This window comes from Myotis davidii, unplaced genomic scaffold (genome assembly GCF_000327345.1).
Source record: "Myotis davidii unplaced genomic scaffold, ASM32734v1 scaffold223, whole genome shotgun sequence".
Lineage (NCBI taxonomy): Eukaryota > Metazoa > Chordata > Mammalia > Chiroptera > Vespertilionidae > Myotis > Myotis davidii.
In genome coordinates, this window is record NW_006294609.1 from 5,822,784 (window position 1) to 5,828,987 (window position 6,204).

Here is a 6,204-nt window from a genome sequence, read left to right on the forward strand (position 1 = left end):
CAGAAGAAAAGACATTTCGGGGCATAATAAAGACTTATTCCTAGTTCCCACCAGCCTTTTTGCTTCATTCCCGTCTTGAGGACCACGAGGCTGGTGACGGCCGCACAGCGGATAGACGGAATGAATCATTCAGTTCTCTTGTGTTTCCTTCTACGCGGGCCTCAGGGTTGCTAGGTCGGACTAACCGACACGCTAAGGAAGGACGGGCTGTAGTCACCTTTGTTTGGAAAAGGCTCCGCCCTCGAGCTGCCCAGCCAGGCTGGAGGGGGTCTCGGTGGGCATGTGGGTTCTCGCCCATGAGGGCCACTGTGGTTGTCCCTTCTTCGACCCAATAACGCCCCCCCCTTGATGCCCTCCTAAAACAGGGGTCCTCAAACGTTTTAAACAGGGGGCCAGTTCACTGTCCCTCAGACCGTTGGAGGGCCGGACTATAGTTTTAAAAAAAAACTATGAACAAATTCCTATGCACACTGCACATATCTTATTTTGAAGTAAAAAAACAAAGCAGGAACAAATACAATATTTGTATTTGCATGTGGCCCGCGGGCCGTAGTTTGAGGACCCCTGTTCTAAAAGGTCACCTCCAGCCCTAGCTGGTTTGGCTCAGTGGTGACAGCATGGGCCTGTGGACTGAAGAGTCCTGGGTTCGATTCCAGCCAAGGGCACACGCCTGGGTTGCAGGCTTGATCCTTAGGAGGGCGCATGCAGGAGGCAGCCGATCAATGATTCTCTCTCATCATGGATGTTTCTCTCTCCCCCTCCCTCCCTCTCTGAAATCAATAAAAAAATATTTAAAATAAAAGGTCAACTCCATGCAAAGGTCACGTTTACTAAACTTTAACCATCCAAGGCCAGGCCTGTTATCTTTGCCACCCTGGTGCCTAGCCCCTAGTGGGTGCTTATTAAATGCGTTGCCTTCCTGCCTGAACCCCGCCTTCTCCCGATCTTTCAGAAGATGCACCCCACCCACGTGACACCTCCTCAATCCATTCCAGTCTGATTAGCCCCGCACCCTACTCGAAGCTCCTCTGGTGCAGGGTGTGGGCTCTGCCCCTCGGAGCCTGGCCCTGTGCCTGGCCCATCGCGGGGCTCACCGGGGGCAGCACTCAATGCGGAGCATTGAGTCCCTGCTCTGGGGCCTCGGAGCAAAGTCCGCTGTTGCTGTGTCAGCCCGCCCCCCGGGGACCTCTGGATTTGAAGAACTCCAGTGACTAGTGAGAGAGACATAGAGGACCAGGCGGGGAGGAGAGAAGCAGGCGTCACTTCGGAGGGATCCCGAGTCATTTCCGGGTCTTCTGGGCAGAACCCCAGACCGCTGTCTCCTTCCTCCGGGAGGACCTCAGCAGCTGTGACACCCCCACCCCCTCCGCGGACTCGCCCAGCTCTGCCTCCCATCAGCTGGGCTGTGCCCATGTTTCTCTGGGACGGCCCCCGACCCAGATCCTGCTCTGCCCCAGCTTCTGAGGGTGTCCAAGGGCAGGGGCTCAAACATTCGGCATCCACAGCCGACCTCTGCCTGCCCTGGTGACCCCGGTGAGGTCCAGGGGAGGTGGGTGCTGCCAGGCAGCGAACACTGGGGACCTTGCTCACATCCCTCACGGGTGGGAAGGTGACCACCTGGGCCTCGGGGGAGCTGTGGAGGAGGCACCGGCTTCTCTCCAGAGGTGCCAGTTATTGGAACCAGAAGAGGGAATCAGAATAAAGAGCAGCCGGAGACAGTCACCCCACCCCCCACGCGGTTTCCAAGCGACACGCAGGCTGTCCCGGTTGCTGTCATACAAACCCTTTTCCCGTAAGACGGCAGGTCCCACGGGAGAAGGGGTGAAGTGGAATATTTTATCAGCCATGTACACATGTAACAGAACCCGGGCTGAAAGGCAGACCCGCGTTTCCCTGAATTGGGGGAAGGGGCGGGTGGAGAGGGCTGGCGGGTCAGCGCGCGGTGGCCCAGGTCCCCCCTCCGTGTTGTCATCGAGGAGGGTGTCCCCACAGAGGGCTGCAGTGGGGACAGCGTGTAAAAGGCACCTTGCTTTTGTATTTAGAAATAAAAATCCAATGTACATACCAAAGGTGAGGGAAGGAACGTATATAACAAAAAAAAAGGTCCAAGTTCACTCTGCAGCAGGAGCAGGGCAGTGTGGTGCTTGGAGGCAGAAAGCCGGCTTCCCCTCGGGGTCTGAAGAGGGAGGAGGTGGTCCAGGCACACGGAGTGGAAGGCACAGGCTCTCATTCTCCCTCCCGGAAAGGCAGCCATTCTCTCGCCCTGAGCACCGTTATCCAAGGATCTAAAGAGCAAGTGAAAATGAATGAGGACGATCTGGGACACACAGTGTGACCGTACCCACCTTCCCGACAGCCACGGGCCCACGTGCCCGCGGAAAGCCAAGGTGTGCTGTGCAGGAGGCTGGTTGGTGGGTGCTGCCCCGTCGGTTGCGCTGGGACGGGGTTAGGGTTAGAGGGGGAGTGTGGGGGGAGCAGGCAGCCCCACGTGCTGTCCGGGAGGCAGGAGTGGGACATTCTCCTGGTGACCGTCTGTGCACGCATTTCTGAAGAATGGAGCACGGAAAGGCCGGGAGGCAAAGACCCAACACCCCCCTACAGCTCCCCCAGATGTCCAGGGCGGGGCTCCATGCAGAAGTTTGAGATGATCCAAGTTAAGCAAAGAGGGATGGAGAGAGAGAGAAGAGGAAAAGAGAGATACGGGAAAGGCAAGGACCCATCTGGGCAGTGCATCACATTGAAATTGCCCCGCATTAAAAATTCACCAGCCAGTGAATTTTCAAGGGATTTGTAGTAATTAGATGACAAAATGCTGGCAAGTCTCAGGCTTGCCAAAGATGTTACTCAGGGGTCAAAGACTCGACACTTTCGGCTGGGTAATTTGTAAGTGTCAATCACTCGCAGCCATCAGAGAGAAGGGAGCGATCTAACTGCTGAATTCTAAGTAAGTCCAGGCGCAGACCTCGGCCCGCCGTCTGCGAGCAAACCCCAAGGCCCCGGCCGCTCCGCTCGGGCTCAGCCAGCGGGCCAAGCGAAGTTTCCCACTTCTTGTTTGATTTTATTCTTTAAGAAAGCAGTGCCTGGCCAAGAGTCATGACCCTCCTTGTTGGACGAGAAAGTTTCCTGCCGCCAGCCGCCACTGAAGGGAGACACAGGGCGTTTGTGCAGGCGACTGATTTCACGGCCTCGATACCCAGCCCCAGGCCTCAGTCTTCTCAGCTGTGAAGTGGAGATAAGATTCACCTTGCAGGGTTGTTCTGACTGTAGGAGGCAGGACCCGCTCTGTAACTACCTAACAGGTTTCTCCCATCAGGATCAATTCTACTTGCCTCTGCCCAGAAACTGTTCGGGCTCACCTGCCCTCATGGAAGAGTCTAGTTGGGGGAGGGAGGAGGAAGGAACAATAAACAAACAAATAGAAACCGTGTCAGAAGGTGGCAACGGCTAAGACAATGAGTGGACTTAGTGCAGGCCGGGAGGGAGGGCCGCCTGGATGGGCCGCATCTGAGCGGAGGCCGGGACACAGGGCCGAGCACTAGACAGAACAGGCCTGCAGGGCACAGTGCGGCCAGCGTGGCGGATTGTCACTGTGAGCACTATCCCAGGCCGGAGACTGGGGGACAAAGGCGGGCGGGACACGGAGGCTCTCGGCCCCTGAAGCTGGACTCCGCAGCCCCATCTGGACGGCGCCTGGTCGGAGCGGCTCCCAGAGCCCCGCTGGGGACAGGAAGCACCTGGAGGGCCCATCTGTGGCATCTGGCCCGCCTGTGGGCCTGGCAGGCCCTGCGAGGGCCTCTCATTCTGGCTGCTCCGCTGACTGAAAGCTGCCGAGGGACGAGGGGCCCGGAGGTGGTGATGCTGTCAGGACGGCGCTACCCAGCACCCAAGCGGGCGGGAGACGCTCTCCAAGATGGTGGGCACAGAGGGATCTTCCTTCCCCTCGCTGCTCCCACGTCAGGGTATTTTCTGGAAAGGGCACTGGCTTTGGAGTCAGACAGACCCCGGGGCCTGAAGCCTGCCTGCCGTTTCTGAGCTGTGTGTCCCTGAGCAGCCACGACACATCCCTGAGCCTCAGCTGCTGCATCTGGAAAATGGGCACAGGCATCACACACACACAGGGCTGCGGACAGGCATTAACAACGGGATCTTAGCTCAGGGGAGGCTCAGCAGACGGTCTTGATAAACGTGACATGACCCCCTCCGATGGCCACTGAGTGTCCCAATCCGAGAATTCTGCACTGAGCCACAGGGGGGCGGACCGCGAGGCTTAGGGGGCGGCCTCTGCTTTAAAACAGAAGGAGCGGAACGGGGCTCGGTACAGTTGGCTGCAGAGCGGGACCTATGTGCCGGGGGTACTCCTGCAGTTGGGGATACTCCTGCAGTTGGCGAAACTCCCGCTGGGCCGGAGCGGGCAGGGCTGTATCTGTGAGTGACTTTCCCTGGAGCTCTTCCTGGTTCAGCTTTGTTGTTGGGGCAGCGCCCAGCCCAGCCCCGCGTTGGGTGTATTTATTCCCTCACCCGCCTCCCTCCCCAGCCGGGGAGCCTCACTGCAGGTTTAACTGGGCTGTGGAACTGCTCAAGGGGAAAATGAGAACCTACCCAGTGTCCCCTGGGAGGCGGGGGCTGGGCCTCGGAGCTCTGAAGGCCACCCCTCGCCACCCCGAGGGCGGGCAGAGAGGACTGGGAGGCCAGCCACACGGCACACACTTGAGATGCAAATAAAAATTAGCAGCAGCTGCAAGTGGGCTCGGTCATCCCCCAAGGCCCCGCCTGAGTACTGCCCGTCTCTGCAGTTCAGGCTGCGGAATCTGGAGGTGCCCCGGCATCTGCTCCAGAATCGCTGCGGCTGCAGAGAGTAGCTCTGGGAACAAAGATGAGCCACAGCGGCTGCCGTGTGTGCGCACTCACTACGTGCCCGGCACTGTGCGGAGGTGCGGGCCTGCTTCCTCCTGGATCCTCGCAGGGACCCGGTGGCACGGCAGCCTGCCTGCCTCTTCCTCAGCGGGGGTCCCACTCCACCTGCCAGCCCTTCCTCTGCCGGACGCTGTCACTCTGGACACAGGCTTGTCTGTGACGGAGGCCGACGACTCCCTTACCTGCCGGGTCACAGAGCTCACCAGCAGCAGGGCTGGATGTCAGCCCAGCACCCTGGCTTGTCCCCACCCGGCTGCCCCCAACTCAGATCACACGCCCTGGGGGGGAGGTGGTGGGGAAGAGCATGGCAGCCCAGCTCCACCTGACCCTCAGGACCTGGCCTCCTCCTTGGGGCGGGCCTGCCCCGGGGAACCCATCTTTCCTGGGTGTCTGCCTGGACCCCACAACTGTGGTCATGAGAGCCAGAGAGGCTCTCAGTGGGTAGAGGGAACCTGCTCCCACCCCCAGGGCGCTGGCTGCTGCCTGGGAGGGGACCCCGCTCCCCAGGCTGTCCGGCGGCCCCTCAGGACCTCTGCCGTCTGCAGCTCAGCTGTGGGGTTTTCCAATTCTGGTCACGTCGTGCCCACACCTGCCCGTCCCCAGACCCAGTTTGGGGTGAAAGCCTTGCTTATTAGTCAATCTGGATCGCACTTACTGTGAATTACCAGGCCTGATTGATATTCATGAGTGGATACATCTGAAACCTCACTCGGCTGCCACGTGACTCCCTGCCTCCGGGAGGAGGCGGTGAGGACACAAGATCTGAGCCGCCCACATGCAGCAGCGGCCCCCAGGCGGGACACTCAGCTTGGGGGAGCGGCCCCTGGCTGACAGCCGCCGTCCCCCGGTGGCCGGGACCAGGAGGTGCCAGCAGGACCTTCTGCTCTGGGTGGGTGACGGTCCTGTTTCTGGGGTTTGGGGCAGAGCTCCACAGGGGCCTGGGCCTGGCACAGGGCGGCGTACAGTAAAGCGCGCCCCGGCCCGGAACCCACCCCAAGAGAGGAAGCAGGTGCAGAGCCTGGAGCCTGGAAAGCAGCATCCAGGCTGGGGGTTCTCAGGCCTGTGCGCTGGGCTGGAGGGCAGAGCTCCCCCTCCCTCCCCCCAAGGGCCCGGGGTCCTGGAAAGTGCCCTGTCTTGAGGGCCCAGTGGCTTGTCCAAAGCTGAGAGTCCCGGACAAGACACAGGAAAGTACCTGACGGGCAACTCAGAGAATGCGTACGCCCACTGCACCCCCTCCCTCCAAGAGCGGCTTTGCTGAGGGCTGGGAACACGTGCATGTTCTTCTGGATG

The 6,204-nt window shown here is 59.9% G+C and overlaps 1 protein-coding gene across 2 annotated transcripts in view; it reads right to left on the bottom strand.

Moving 5' to 3' along the window:
• Positions 1-2,106: 2,106 nt before the first annotated feature.
• The window catches only part of RBM19 (RNA binding motif protein 19), a 91,807-nt gene continuing 87,709 nt past the window's right edge, over positions 2,107-6,204 (bottom strand). The window contains exon 25 of one of the 2 annotated variants that reach the window (XM_015567371.1): positions 2,107-2,285. The gene's annotated coding sequence lies outside the window, so the exon portion shown is untranslated. Of the gene's footprint in view, positions 2,286-3,207; positions 3,375-6,204 lie in introns of those variants that run through there. The other variant, XM_015567372.1, reaches the window with a different exon arrangement.